This window comes from Anoplophora glabripennis, unplaced genomic scaffold (genome assembly GCF_000390285.2).
Source record: "Anoplophora glabripennis isolate ALB-LARVAE unplaced genomic scaffold, Agla_2.0 scaffold967, whole genome shotgun sequence".
In the NCBI taxonomy this organism is placed as follows: Eukaryota; Metazoa; Arthropoda; class Insecta; order Coleoptera; family Cerambycidae; genus Anoplophora; species Anoplophora glabripennis.
In genome coordinates this window covers 139,165-155,692 of record NW_019417062.1, presented here as the reverse complement: position 1 = coordinate 155,692, position 16,528 = coordinate 139,165, and positions in this window count along the sequence as shown.

Genomic DNA, 16,528 nt, shown 5'->3' with positions numbered 1-16,528 from the left:
GGTAACTTTTATTTGAATAACGATAAAATTTTATAAAACTGACTTGTTTTTTTTTTTGCCATTAAAATCAAAGGAAAATGCTGCACCACAAATAAGTTACAGACATTATGTATATTTAATATATTTATAGGTATTTCAATGTTATCCCTTATACCCAACATTACAAGTTTTAATCATTCATCATTTTCAATTTACGACAAAAACCTTTTCAAATATATATTTAAAATTTTACTAAATGCACGAGCATAAAAACTGAATAAATACAACAGCAAAAATATGGTGGTGGGTTCCACTTAATATATAAAAATACCGAAGATGCAATCAACTGAAAGTTGCATTCATTCAACCATATTGATGTTCTCCTTTGGGAATATATTTTTATGTCTCACTGAAAATTTGCCTCAATATTCTAAAAGTGAAATGTGAATGTTTTTAGGATGCCTGTGGATGGTGCAACAAGAAAGAAATGGTTACAGTTATTGGGATTCCAAGAATTTATAAAAATATTTAGTATATATTATAAAAATACTGAGTATCTGTTGAAATATATTGACTTAGGACTATAAAATATTTTATTTTGACCCTTCCAAAACGTACGACATTGGAGATGTAATCGCGCGCATCAGTTGGATGAAAATAAAGCCCTCTGCTTTCCCCTTGCCTAGCTTCACCCAACATATGAGACAGACTGTGACATGCCTAGTCCCCTTTATTTAAATGTCCTCGGTCCTTATGCTACTTATAACTCTTTTCCTATTCACCATTAGAAAGATTGACCTAGAACCTCTATTCAGAATATCTAAATGGCTTGAATTCAGGTATTCCAAAGGAGTGAAGCTCCTTGCATTTTTGCTATTGCTTTCCTAACAAATGTGATGAGCATTTGCATCATATTCCATAATGAGTGGTAGATCCTGAGTTTTGCATCCCAAGACAAATATTGGCTTAGAACAACTTCTGTTGAGAGTAGGTATCTAAACTACTTAAATTCAGATATTCCAAAGGAGTCAAGCTTATTTCTTTGGCGCTGCTACTTCCCTAGCAAATAAGATGAGCATTTGCATCACATCCCATAACAAGTGGAGTAGGCCCTGAGTTCTACATCTTGAGGCAAGATCTATGAATTGCCTTTACCCCATCATCTCAATCACAGCCAAGTCCCTAATACAGAAATTTCTAAACTTAAATGCATTAACATGTTTTATAGTATAGATATAGGTTCAAATCAGAATTTATAATATTCCAGCGCTTCTACAGCTGAAGCTCCTGATGGAGTCTTTAGTCAGCCAACGTTCCTATGTAAATACTGCCTCATTGCAGCTGTTGTTTTATAATAAAAGTTGCAACGATACAGTGTTGTAAATTAATCTTTAAATCCTATCGCATTGGGTGCACTTGCAGGCTGTGTACCTATTGTGGTTTATATTTGAGGCATTTCTGATGCCTGGTCCTCCGCCTCTGCAGAAGCAGAAATTCCAAGTAGCTCGATGGCCCCAGAGTTCTTTTTAATTCTTAGGTTCCAGAAGGAGACTCTGCTCTTTTCAACAAAGCCGATGAAGTATGTATGTATGTATGTATGTATGTATGTATGTATGTATGTATGTATGTATGTATGTATGTATGTCGGAGGTGTGGTGGAATTATCTTCCGCCACGGCACTTAGGCCTTATTAGGCCCTTTGTACACCCTCCTTCATTACTCGAGTACTTTTCTTAAAACCATCTTATTTACTACACGGATGGCTTGGTGGCAAAGTCTCATACAGTTTATGTATGACAGCATGGTCTTGAGTTACAGAGATTTCTTGCTCTGCTCTCATTACCATTTATCGGGGACCACACGCAAGCCAATGAAGTTCCGATGAATCCCTTACAGAGACCTCATCGATGCTTTAAATCATATGAGATCCTTTCTAGCATCTGCTACAGCAAAATTTTTCAAAGTTCCCTTTGGAGCACAAGAGTGGAACACAAGATGCTTGCAAAATGTTGTTTCTCTTCACTGATGTCTCAGGAACAAAAGCCATCATCTTGCGTAGTCTCAGAATAACCTCTTCCTCCAAGACCTGAAGAGAAGAGCCATTCTTTGGATATCTCTGGAGACATATGACCATGATGGATCCCTGGAATCTAAATTCATCAAAGCGTTGTAAGAACTCTTCATAGAGACAGCATCAGTAGCACTAGTGAACTCGATCGAGAATCCTGTAGAAACTGTATAAACTAACAGTTGAATGTATTGTTAACTATTTACCTTGATGATGCAATAAACTAAGTTATAAAAATATTTGTGAATTACCAGCGTCTGCTAAATTGTAGCATCTTTGCTGTTACAGCAGATACGATCTAACTGAGTGTGAATTGCTAATATAAAATACAAAGTGTGCATGTAATAAATGTACAATTTTAAAAAGTCTAACAAAAAAAATAAAAATAAAAAACCAGTAGCAGTCTACATATTCCTATATTCGATTTACACCAACCATTGATAGTGTCACTGAATCTATAAAAAACAGTATCAATTGTCAAATTCATTTGACACTGAATATTCTTTATGCAAATGTCAAGAGTTACTTTTTGAAAATAAAAAAACCTAATAAAACCATCATTAAAAATAAAATCAACGTCATTTTTTATTGAAATCAAAGCAAAAAAGAACAGCTCTAAATTTCATTATAGGGCTGAATTGAGATTTGACGGTAACATATCAATACTAAAGCCAGCGCTATACACATTACGAATATTTGCATATAGAGGCACTTGGGATAACTCAAATGATCCTGTCACAGTAGTTACGATTACTTACACTGACCACTCATCTTGTCTGCACAGATCAAAAAGAGAGTTTGATGAGTTGTAAAGACATGAGTTCTTAATTTAATGAAGGTTTTATATTATATATTAAATATTTGAACAAACTACTAATTTAGTCAGGCCATAAATAAAGCTTTTAACTTTTGCTTTATAAGCTTTTAAATAATTTTTTTTGTGAAGGTACAATTAAATGTTTCACAGGAAAGTTGTAATTTGACCTCTATGTAGTATTTCTATTGAGGGTTCTGAAAGATAAAGTAAACAAAGAAAGATTGTCATGTCATTATACAGGATGTCCAGAAGCGAATACTTCATACTTCAGGAGTAATTTCATTGGGTAAAAATAAACCGATTTAGATCAAGTTACCTTGGTACAATTTTGCTTCTTTAAAACAGTTGTCGAATATGAATACGAGTATATTTTACTGTTTTAGAGAAAATAAATTTAATTTTTTACTGTGATAATCAGTTTCGCACAGCTGAGTATTTCGGAGTATTGTAGTCTAATTAAATTTTCCTGTTTTGCTAAATTTGCAGCTACCTGCTACGCCTGTAATTTACTTGTTACTAGCCCATAAAATTTTCGAAAATTACAAAAAGATAGTGAACTCATTATGTCTAAAACCATTTTAGAACAAGCTATTGCCACTATACAGGGTATTTCTTAATAACGTGCTAATATTTAAGGAAGTTATTCTTGGGTCCATTTTAAGAAAAAACTTCATATGAACATATGTCCTAAAAGTCTTAACTTTTGAACTACAGGGTGCTAAAGTTTTATGAAAAAACATTTTTTTTATGATAACTTACCCTATTACCCTAGATATTTTTTCAAATTTGGTACATGCCTTCTATTCATCGAGATGCATTTTCTGACGTACAAACAATTTTATTATTTTTGCCAGTGGCGTCTGTACAGTTTTTGTATTGAATATTTTTGAAGAAAAATATGTTACGCCAGGGTATTTTCTTTTACCATTCCAAAATGTATGTAGATTACTGTAATTTTTTAATTTCAACGTTTAAAAGTTATTATCTTAAATAAATTATTGTTCAAAATTTCATAAATCTTTTTTTTTATTCGTAAGTGGTCCAATAAGATGCAATGAATGAATTTTATTTTTTTATGCGAAAACCGTACGTCAAACGAAAACAATTGAAGACACCACATTTGTTCAGAAAGGAATGAGGATTTCAAAAATGATTTTTACTTTAAGAAAAAGCAGTGGCGTAACATATTTTTCTTCAAAAATATTCAATACAAAACCTGTACAGACGCCACTGGCAAAAATAATAAAATTGTTTGTACATCAGAAAATTAATCTCGATGAATAGAAGGCGTGTACCAAATTTGGAAAAATATCTAGGGTAGGTAATACCAAAGTTATCATAAAAAAATGTTTTTTCATAAAACTTTAGCACCCTGTAGTTCAAAAGTTAAGACTTTTAGAACATATGTTCATATGAAGTTTTTTTCTTAAAACGGACCCAAAAATAGCCTCCTTAAATATTAGCACGTTATTAAGAAACACTCTGTATACCATTGACTTGAGAAGTCAAATAGGGAATACTTAAATGAGATGGAAAAATTCTCAATGGATGTGTGCAAAAAATTGTACATACATATTGTGGTAGAATAATTATTGAGACAAGTCTGGGTTAATAAGTTCGATATAGCAAAAAAATAAAATAAAATAAAAATAACTAACAATGAAAAAGGACAAGAATTGATGTAAAATAAATTTATGCAGCAGTCACTGATTTTTAGACTTTTAGAAAAAAGTTACCTTATTTTCAGTAAATGTGTGATTTAACTTTAATAAAAATGACTTTTTATATGTGATGATCGATTAAATTTTTGAAAATATTATGAAGAAATTCTTTGTAGTATTGTAAGAGTGGGTAACAAATTTTTCGCTCACTACTTTCGCCATAGAAATAACTTTAGTGGGCAAATGTATTTTTATGTGTGGATTCAACGAAATATTTTTGAATATTTTTTTAGCAATTATTTCTTAATAACAATTTTTTTAATGACATACTTTTTAAGCAATGGTATAGTAAACACATTGCCTTGGTTCCATATTGGGGATAAATGAAGTAATGGGAATATGAATACCTGTTTTGTTTTAGATGGGCGATTATTCAGTGTCTTTAAAAGCACCTGGTCGAAATAAACATTTCCGGGTCCATGTAGATGGTGCATTGTACTGCATAGGACAACGAAAATTCCATACTCTGGATCAACTTGTTGATCATTACCAGAGGGCGCCGATATATACTAACAAACAAGGAGAGAAATTGTATCTGGTTCGTCCACTTCCAAAAACCAAATAACGGATAAGCTTTTTAATAGAACTGTTTAGAATTAAATATGTACTATTTGTGTGAGTGTATGTCTTTTTTATTAAAATTGAGTCAATATTGACTTTATTATTATGTAATGACGACAAAAACCATGTATATCTGGTCATATATGTATTTTTTTGTTTATTTTTTGTATATATATATATATTTTAAGTTATTATAAAAGGATATTATTTTTAATATTTTCTAATTAGTCAACAGCACAAAAATAGGTTGTTCATTGTACCTTGATGAAATTATATAATATACCAGGTAATTCATAATAGTGCAGCTTTATGTATACACCAATACTCAATATTAAAAGTATATTAATATATAGATAATTAGTTTACGCTTGAACAAGTTGTTTTAAATAGCATTAATTAGTAATCACATACATTATAGGAACATTTCAAGCTAGAAAGACCAAGTAAGAAGCATATTTTGGGATTTATCAATGCACTACTTGAAAGCATTTATTTGTGACATTTCTTAAGTAATTTTTCTTATTTTGGATTTTTGCCACACTGTAAATTAAGGGCAAAATAGTAAATGTGGAGATTATTAGGTGTGTTAAAATCAGTTATTATTTTCTTTTCACAGTGAAAATCGGTTATAACGACCTTCAAGGGACTGTTTGTTTACGATTGTTATAACCGATACACGTAATAAGCAATTACATATATTTCATTTAAGGAGGTTTATGTGATATGGAATTGACAAACAAATATTAATAAAAAAAATTAATTTAAGCTTATTAATATGAAAATCCTCAGAAAATTATGACCAGTTTGGATACCTATGAGACAAGATATTAATAAAATAATTAGACTGCGCAACAATTGACGAATAGTTTCCACAGCAACTTGTATAAATAGGAAACCGATATTTAAGGAATACAGTACAACCTCTCTCTTTAATCCGAACACACGTTAATCCGATCACACGCTAATCCGAACAGCCAAATCTGAACGATGACAAGAAAAGACTAGTCGGCAGTCGTTCGCATCTGTCCGCCCAATGTCAGTTTGTTTGCCGATAGCGAAGAACCTGTTGAGTGTCGTGTTTTGTGTAACAATTTTGGAGTTTTTTTGAAAGTAAGAAAAATAGAAAATGTGAAAAACGTAAAATAATACATATATATGTATATGTAACTACATGTTTATGTTTTACTTATAGAAGTTTTATGTGTCTTATATGATTTATATTTATACATATTGTTATAATAAAATGTCTATGTACTTATATAATATACTATGTACAAATATTTATAGTATGTTCGATAATCCGAACGATTCGATAATACGAACAATGCCTGGCAATGTAGTGTTCGGATTAAAGAGGTTGCACTGTAGTATGTCAGTTCATAGACTAACTGAACCTCCATTATGCGTGATAGCGGTTCTCAACGTAGCGTATTATTTGAAATTCGCATGTGTGACATATGATGTATATTTCAAGCTTAGGCATCCAAACAGACAGAATGATCGAACGCGAGCCAGCGAACATCCAGCCGAGTGTGCCAGCCAAGTACAACATTGCCAAATCTAAAGGCTTACTACTTTAGTCTCTAGCGAATCTACAGAAACTCTCATTTGACTTTAGACGTACCCGTTGCATTATGTTCTCCGTTTTCTAGCTTCCATATTATATGTGATTTTTCTTCTTTATTATACACTTTTCTCTTCGACATCGTGATAGAAAGTGGTAATTAATGCACATTATATAACTATATGCGTAGATAAGTCATAATTTGTCCCAAATGTCAAAACTGTCCCAAATTGGTGTCAAAAACGTGGATGCCGCCAGAGCGGGCACCATTGGTTATTATAACCGATATCGGGACTTTCAAATTTCGTCTTTATATCCAATGTGTCACATAAAGCAATGTCGTTATAACCAATTTTCACTATATATATATATATATTTTTTTTTCTTCACCTTATAAAGAACTATTGAAATTTTTACAATTTCTTAACATGGATTTTTATTTTTTTTTTGTTCATCGTTATTCTTAAGTGAACAGCTTTTTTTTAGTTTCGTTCAGGATGTTTAGTCCTAAAATATGCCTTTTGCAACCAATTTTAAGTTTTATGAGTACTTTTTCCATGAACAACTAAATAGTTATTTGTAAGTTGGTTTGATATATGGAGTTTTTAAGAGTGTATAAAGTTTTAGGTATAAATAAATTGAAATAATTGTATATTAATCATATCATATATGAAAAGTTAAAATTAATAATTATTTAATTACTTTCTCAACGTAACTGTGTTTGTTGTTACGTTAGATATTTTTTGGCTAGAAGTGGTAAAACTTCATGATTGATTGAATGCTCTTGGAAAAGAAAAAGGATATTTTTATTATACTTAAAAAAATTAATATATATAAATTTTACTTATTGTTCCAAAGAACACTATTTCACAAAAACTATTTTTGTGAAATTATTATTAAAAACCATATATCTTGCAGGTAATTTAAAAACGTCGGAATAACTGCTAAAAGAAATTATTACTTATTCATATTAATTTGAATTTTTGCCAACAAATTTTTTTCACAAATATTGCCTTCTTTTATTTCAATAAATTTGTTCTTGAGAAAATAACTTCCTCAGGTCAGTTTATAATATGCCCTTGGATTTTTATATCTGAACATTGTCATATTTGAAAATTTAAGAAGATGAAAGCGGCTTCTATAAAAGTATTTATCTTAATAATAGTTTATACAGTATGTCCCAGCATTGAGCTGCACCGTCCTCGTAATTTAGAACAGTCGAGTCAATTTTCAATTATTATTTTTCAGTATGAAGTACACTAGAGCTACCTCACTATGCTTTTGTTTCTATTCTAATATCACGGTCTACTGTGTTTAAGAAGAAAAAACCTGTTAGCTGAATTGAATTGTATGTATCCCTATTTGGTAATACCAAAATTCTATTTTCACACATTATACAGTGTTTGCTTTGGTGCAATTTTTAAAATGCAATATTTGGGAGAGCCTGTGTCAGACCAATAATTCATGCTGAGCCATTTTATGTTAGAGTTTGTAGCAAAAGATGGTAAAAAAAATTGGTCAGTTACTAACTTACTCAAACCCATATTATTGTCTATCCAAATTAAATTTTCCTATCGGTATTTTTTTTTTAAATTCAATTAAATTCTCAGTTTTTTCTTTAAAACAATTCATATTCTAATATATGGGATATTTTCTTAATATATTACAGTAGGACATGAAAATGGGATATAAACGTAATCATATCTTATGTATAGCGAGATAGATCTCATGTCGAAAAAAAAACATTTGACATAATTTTTAATTTCTCTTCAACCTTAAGAGGTAACACCCACTCTAGAGGTTGGAAAAAAGGTGATTGTATATGTTTTCAGGTAACATTGTGGATTTTTTCAAACAATTTGAATTCAAATTGGCGGCCGTAGGTGATGGCAAGCAATGACACCTTTTTCTCAGAAGGTTGTATGGCCGGAAAGGTTTCTTGTTAACATGGTCTTGGAACAAAAAAAATAAAAATTTTCTAATATATACCAAAAGGTAGGAAATCATAAGGAAATTAAAAAAATAATAATTGTTGATTTAGTGAACATTAATAAAAAAGTATTAAAAAAGACGAAAAATTTGCGTTAAATTGTTAATAACAATGCAAAATTGTTAATCAATCAAAAAACCCATACGATTTTCTCTGTTATGTTAGTGTGAAACAAAATTTCAAGTTGATTCGTTGAAAACGCTTTGAAATATGTTTTCGGCCAGATAAAAAAAAAGTGGTTTCTCGCTTTTAAAGTTTTTGTTGCCATTTAGCATAAGAAATTTTTTGTATACCTTCAATCAGCTATGACTGTCTCATATACAGGGTGATTCAGAACATATCCAAAAAAAAATTCTGGATGTACAGGGGACCCTTACAAATACAATTTTGTAAAGAAAAAATCAAAAAGGGCAGTTCGAAAATGATTTAAAAATAAACTTCTGCACAGCACTGGAAATTGGTCCATTGTAAAACCTGACCTCGTACAATGCGGCCGGCATGGCGGTGTGATAAAAACAGACAAAAACTTTCACAAAGAAAGAAATATGTAAATAGAATTTTATAGCACCTATTTTATATCGGCAAATTCAACAGATTTTGCCTTTATTAATTAATAAAATTAATTTGTGTTTTTAAATAATAAAACATTTGATATACCCGATGTTACAACAACAATTGTTCAAAATGTTATCCACCAATGTGTAAACACATTTCCATTTGGGTCCGTCTTACTCAGTTTCTACGAACTAACACAAATATTGTCTTGCTTCACCATAACACAAATGCTTCACCATAAATTAAAACGATTTCCATCAACTCCGAGTTGCTATACACACATACCATTTTTGACACTAACTACTAAAAAACTATTGTAAACACCACAGATAACAGGTAAACACTCTCGCAACGATGATTGCAAAAGTAGATTTCAGTATTCGGAGTCGCTGAGGCCACGTGGCTCTCCACGCGTATTGCAAATGACGCTAAAGACTACAGTTGCCCAGCTATGTAGTGCTTGAATGTACTATAACTTCAATAAATTTTCTTGGAAACTAAGGATTTTACAAAAAATTTTTTTTACGATAATGACTCCATTTCTCATGCCGCATCTATTCCCAAATTTTTTTGGATAAGTTGTGAATCACCCTGTATGTGTAATTGGCCTTCTATACTGATATTTTGTTCATGTTCTTTACATCTTGATTTGGCCTCTGTAATAGCTATCGCGCGCATTTTCACGAGTTACAATACATTTATCCCCAACTTTTTTCCCATATTCTTCACATAATAAATCATTGTTTAAACCATTTATCCAAAAATCGATTTTTTTAAACTTCTAGAGTTACTCCTTAAACATGGATATTTTCAAAAAATTTTAGTGCTCTGAGGTTTGAAGCCGAATAAGTATTCAAGGCTGAAGGTAGGGTTAAATTATGGAAATTATATATACCTACATCTAGGTTACGTGTTAAGAAAGATATTTACGTAGGCTAAATTGCATGTTTTTCTAATGTCTGTCATTTGTAACATTTATATTCACCATTTTATTGTCAAAAAAGATAAATTGATGCTCCTAATTCATTTCGTTGCATATAGGTATAACCTTTAAAAATTTTGATAAATGGCAATTGGACTGGAACTTTTGATTATTTCATTAAAGGAGTTGTATGCGCATATACTTACACTGTTAAACACATCAGACTTATTAAATATTTTTTCTTCCTTTCTATGACATGCACAGAGCTTTCATAAATGACTACAAGCCGCATGACCAGTATTTTTTTCCCTTCACATAAATTTCGGTAAAATTGAAACAATAAGATCAAGATTACATTGAAACACAATGTTCTATTTTCTCGGCTGTGCTTGGTGTAATTTTTCACGAGATTTTAATCAATCAGCGATTGCATTATCTTGAGCGTAGACGCAGCGGTTTGTCATTGTTCATTGGAAATAAATCATTAATATTGGTGACGTCAAGATTTAGGGAATGTTCGTTACCAATACCAGTCGTGCATTGTTGGGTTGCCTAAGCTCGGCGGTCACGTGGCTTTTAAACATTTATAAAGGCTCTGTATCATTTTTAACACTTAACAGTAACACTTTTAAATACGCTGTTTTTTAAATTTAATATTAACATATTTAACAATATAAGAGTTGACACCAATTTAAATCTACAGGGTGAACCCAAATAAAGTGTAAAAAAATATAGGCAATTTTTACTCATAAACAATTTTTTTTAATTCATAAGAATCTCAACATCTCGGAGAAGAAAACCTAAAATAGTAGTTTATAAAATATAATTTTTTGTTATGTTCAAATTTTTTCAACTGCAATTTAATTTCTGTACGAAACTAAAAAACATGTTATGATTAGTTTTTTCTTCTCAATAGCAAGCATTTGTGTTCTTTAGACATTCAAAATTTTGATACATAATATTTCATAGATGCAACTTATTACCAGTAACACCAATAGAACACCAAATTAAAAAAAATCAACTAAAAAAGTTACGGCAAAATATTGATTAAAAAAATATCTGTTATGCGGCCTCATTAACATTGGTTTTTTACATTTTTTTTTTACACCTTATTTTTTACACCTTATTTAGAACCTAGTCTGAAGTTGATTTTATTAAAAAAATTTTTTTCTGATTAAAATTTTTAGTAGAGTTTTTTGTCGGTGTAGATTAAATAGCATCACACACGAGACAGTCGGTGACTTATTTTATGGGCAACTGAAATTATATAATGAAAATGCGCAGAACCAGTCTTATGATTCTTATATATTTAAAAATTAATCAGCTATCGAATAAATTTCATGTGTGGGGTGAACACCATATTTGATGATATAGGATTTTGATATTGCTGTGTTAGATCACAAAAACAGTTTTTTAAATCACTATTATGTGCATTGGCTTTAAAAAAAACTTCATTAAATTGCATTCTTGAGTTTATAATATGTAGAAGCTTATTTACAAAATATAGTAAGTGTACTACATGAACCGAAAGAGAAAAGAGAATGGCAGGCATTTTTAGATTAATTTATTATTAAACTGAATTGTTCACAATTGTACATCTAGGTGTGGTCTCAAAATGTTTTACTTGTCAAAAACATTTTTTTACAAATATTTTACTTATAATTCATAATTGTAGTTAAAAATTAAGCTGATTGCATGAATTTATGACGATTCAGTTTTTTATCTAATCGGTAAGAATACATTTACAATTATTTCTTTGTATTTCGAAAGCTTTCATTTGAGAAATTAAGTTCAGAAAAATACTCTACAGAAATTTAGGTTGATATTTATACCACAAATACATTACTTTATGAAATATTTATTTTATTTCACCCGATTTAATACTCATCCCTGTGAATAAATATACAAGGTATCCCGGTACTTGATACACAAAAGTTAAGTACAGATAGATGAGGTCAAAATAATATCAGTTCTTTATATAATTTTTTTTCATACGGGCCTTTAACAAGTTACGGGATCTCAAAAGTGAAAATTATAGTTATTTTTATTTACAGTCTCTAAACCATTAACCTCAGCATGATGTAAATTTGGCGATTGATAACACATGCATACAGCTTGTTTTTGATGTAAGTAAAACTTCATTATACCCAGAACGCCAGGGACGGACTCTGCCCAATGGTTAACAACCCAGAATTTTTGCATATATGACGATCGCAATCTGCCTGCATAAAAAATAAGTTCCCTGAAGAATTTGCCAACGATAATACCCTCTTGGTTCAACTCGATAAAATTAACAGATTAAGAAATATTTGTGATTTTATGTCGCAGTGTACATCAAACTGCGCCTCCACCATTTTTTGTTTTTGATATTTAATTGCACTTAATTACTATGTTAGAAGAATACATTTTTATAAAATAAGAACCTAGAAAATCTTACTATTTGCTAATGTAATTTTCACTAACAAAATTTGACAACACAAAATAGAAAAACAAAACAAGAATAAGTTAAAGTTAAAAAAATGATTTCAAAGAAAGAAAACTTTCACAATACATTTTCAATATGGGCACATTCCATCTCCACACACTTCCTAAGACTACGAATGTTATTTGTTTGTACAAGAAAACGCATTTCTGGGGTAATAATTTAATAGGTTTATACGTTTTTGAGGAACGTTTGAATCGACATCGATATTTGGAGTTTTTGTAAAATAATTTGCAGCCACTATTAGACGATGTTCCATTAGACACCCGAAGAAACGTTTGGTTCATGCATGATGGGGCTCCTCCCCATTTCAATATTGATGTACGAAATTATTTATCCATTGTTTAATAATAAATGGGTTGGGACAGTAGGCCCAATTTCACGGCCACCAAGTTCTCCAGACTTTTACCCGATGGACTTTTTCCATCGGGATACTTGAAAAGTTTGGTGTACACAATCCCAGTATAACCAAGGGATTAATTACCACAAAGAATTCATTTCCATTGTGATATACCCCACAAATGCTTTTCGTGTAAAAACAAATAACATTTGTAGACTTAGGAAGTGTGTGTGGAGGTGGAAAGTGCCCATATTGAAAATGTATTTTCATAGTTTTCTTTCTTTTAAATAATTTTTTTAACTTATTGTTTTATTTTCTATTTTGTGTTATTTGACAAATACACTTTGTATTTGTCAAATTTTGTTAGTGAAAATTACATTAGCATATAGTAATATTTTCTAGGTTCTTATTTTAAAAATATGTACAGTTCTAAAATAGTAATTATGTCCAATTAAAAATTAAAAACAAAAAATGGTGGTGGCGCCGCTCGATGTGTACTGTGACATAAAATCACACTGTTAATTTTACCGAGTTGAACCAAGAGGGTATTATCATTGATAAATTCTTCAGAGAACTTATTTTTTATACAGGCAGATTGCGATCGGCAGCTATGTAAAAATTCTAGGCTGTTAGCCATTGGGCATAGTCCATCCCTGGCGTTCTGGGCATAACGAAGTTTTATTTGCAACATCAAAAACAAGCTGTACACATGTGTTATCGATCACCAAATTTGCATCATGCTGAAGTTAATAGTTTAGAGACTGTAAATAAAAATAACTTTAATTTTCACCTTTGAGGGCCCGTAACTTATTAACGAAGGCCCGTATAAAAAAAAATTATATGAAGAAGTGATATTATTTTGACCTCATCTATTTGTACCTGACATTTTTGTATCAAGTATCAAGTATCAATTTTTTGAATGTAAAAAGGAAACATGCCTATTATTTACTGTAAATACCAAATTTTCAAAAATGTGTTCAGTAACAGTATTATGGGCCCCTTCATTTATTAAATCATCCGTTGGCTGTTTTAATGTTTCATATATATTGCATATTTTCTTAATAAACACCATGACAATTGTACACCAATGTTGTAACATTCAATTGAATGCATTGAAAGTAGATGTGATACTTTTTCAGTTCTTGGTAATATCGTATTTATATATAATTATTATAGCATTTCGTTCATGACCATAATATCAGTGGCGACTCTTGACCTCTGTACCAGACAGGGCAGAAAAATAAGTATTGAAAAAAAAATCAAATTTAATTGGGTAGTTTTATTTCAAGTACTATTTAAATATAGGGAAAATTATTTTTTTTATAGTGAAAATTCATTCTTATGCCGAAATAAACTTTTCAATCACTTTTTCATTTAAGTTTGGTATTTTTCGCACCATTGATTTTTGCAAATGCTACAATCAATTTAAACTTTTACAATATTTTAAAAGACACAAAAAATAATATGTAAGTAACAAAATGTTACACATCTGGACAAATTATTAAAAAATAAATCTGTGAATAGCTTATTATTTGGTTACGGTCGGACAGAGCCCAAACTGCATAATAAATATGTGCTCCTCCCATTCTGCGCGACGGTAACCATGACCACCACTTTAAACACTACAAGTGTAAAGGTGAGCTACGAGGAGCCCACGTATTCAGAATTTTGCAAGTCGAGTTAAATTGACTGCACATTACAAAAACATTTACTTTTTAATGTGTTTCATAAGGCTGATATATTTAATTATGTAGATAACATTGTAAACTAAATTTTAAATAAGATTTTTTTGATATGGAAATTTTTAGGGGGGCGACGCCCCAGAGCCCCCTGCACCATCTGCCACTGCTCAATACCCTTGAACCCACTGATTACCTGCCAAATTAACCGTCCTTTTTTTTAAAAAAAAAGTAGCCAATAGCCATCTACTTTCATGCACACAAGCTGTATGTATATGAAAGGTACATAATAAATATAAGGAAACTATGATGTGAGATCAAATGAGATTGCCAACAGCTGTTTTCCAATTTGAAGAGGTATTTTTTTTTTGTATTTAAATGGAAATATTAATATCTAATTCTTGATAACTGTTTTTTATTGCCGTAGCATATGCAATTAAGACATATGTAAATTTTAACAATCTTTTTTCAAACACTACAACATAAATTGGTTTACTCTCCGGACAAGATCAGGGTGACATGATCACAGTTTCCGAAAAGCCCTGGTTAGACAATCAGTACGATTTTAAAATAATAAATTAAACCTTTGCTATAAAATTCTCGTCATCCTTATTTGTATTATGATAGGTTTTATGGGAAAGTAGCTATCTAGAATTTCATTCCTACATCTGACTGGTTGTCTATATTATGATTATAAATAAATAAATGTTGTTTGGGGGTTAGTACTAGTCAAAATAGCATTTTTCTAAAAATATATCTTAAAGTTCATTTTAAGATAGGTAACTATTATTTTGCAGCAACTATTAGTAAAATCCAATTTAATTATTAGCTTATGCTAAATCTCAGTTAATCTATGGTGGTAACAAAAATTCAAAAATGCATTGAAACATTGCTCAAATGTTTTTGAAACATAAGTAGATACATTGCCTTAATTTTCTCAATAAAATTAGAATTGGAAGTTTCCATAAAAAAAATATCTAATTCCTGTGACCACTTTTGAAGAGTATGGCTTTTAATATAATCTAGTTAAAATTTAATATGGTATCTTAAAATTCTGTACAGATAAACTCTATATGGTTAAAAACAAACAGAAAATGTGTCAACGTAAAGTTTGCATTATTTAAAAAAAAAAATTATTTCAAACATGATTTGTAATTTATTTTTAATTATTAAGTCTTATACAATCTGTGTTCAAAAAGAAGCTTAAGAACAGTCAATAATCTAGTCTAGTTTATTTGTATATCTGAAGGTAACTTTTGAAATGTATCCTTATATGCAATTATACAGGGTGTGGCGTCTTTAGTGCAGAAAAAATAAAATGCAGACTCCTAGGAATATATGCAATAAAAAAGCCTTATATAAAGAAATTCATATATCCACGTTTTGTCAAGAAAATTGAACTTCAATTTTGTAGCGAAGAAATAAATCTTAGTACGGTCCTGGTCAAAAAATGTCGTGCCATTCGATTAACATCAGCACACTCTTGCCGAACCGAACTTAACAAAGAGTCAAGCCTTTGCGCAAATCAGTGTTGCCAAATTAAAATGTATGAAATACACATAAAAGAGATAAAATGTTTTAATGCAATAATAAATGGCCAGTTTAATACAATCCTCTCGTTTTAATTAAAAGGAAAAATAAACATAAAATTCAATTAGTTATTTCACTGTAAATGATAATGTGCAATCCCAGACAAGAGGTTTGTAGAAACAAAGTACATGGTGTTACAGAAAAGACTACTATTATTTTAGCAAGTGATAGGTTGGATCACGACAAACAAAAAAGATGTAAACTTACCGCTATCGTTCAATAGTAGTAAACGTATTATTGTTGTCCTCGTTATCCATTGC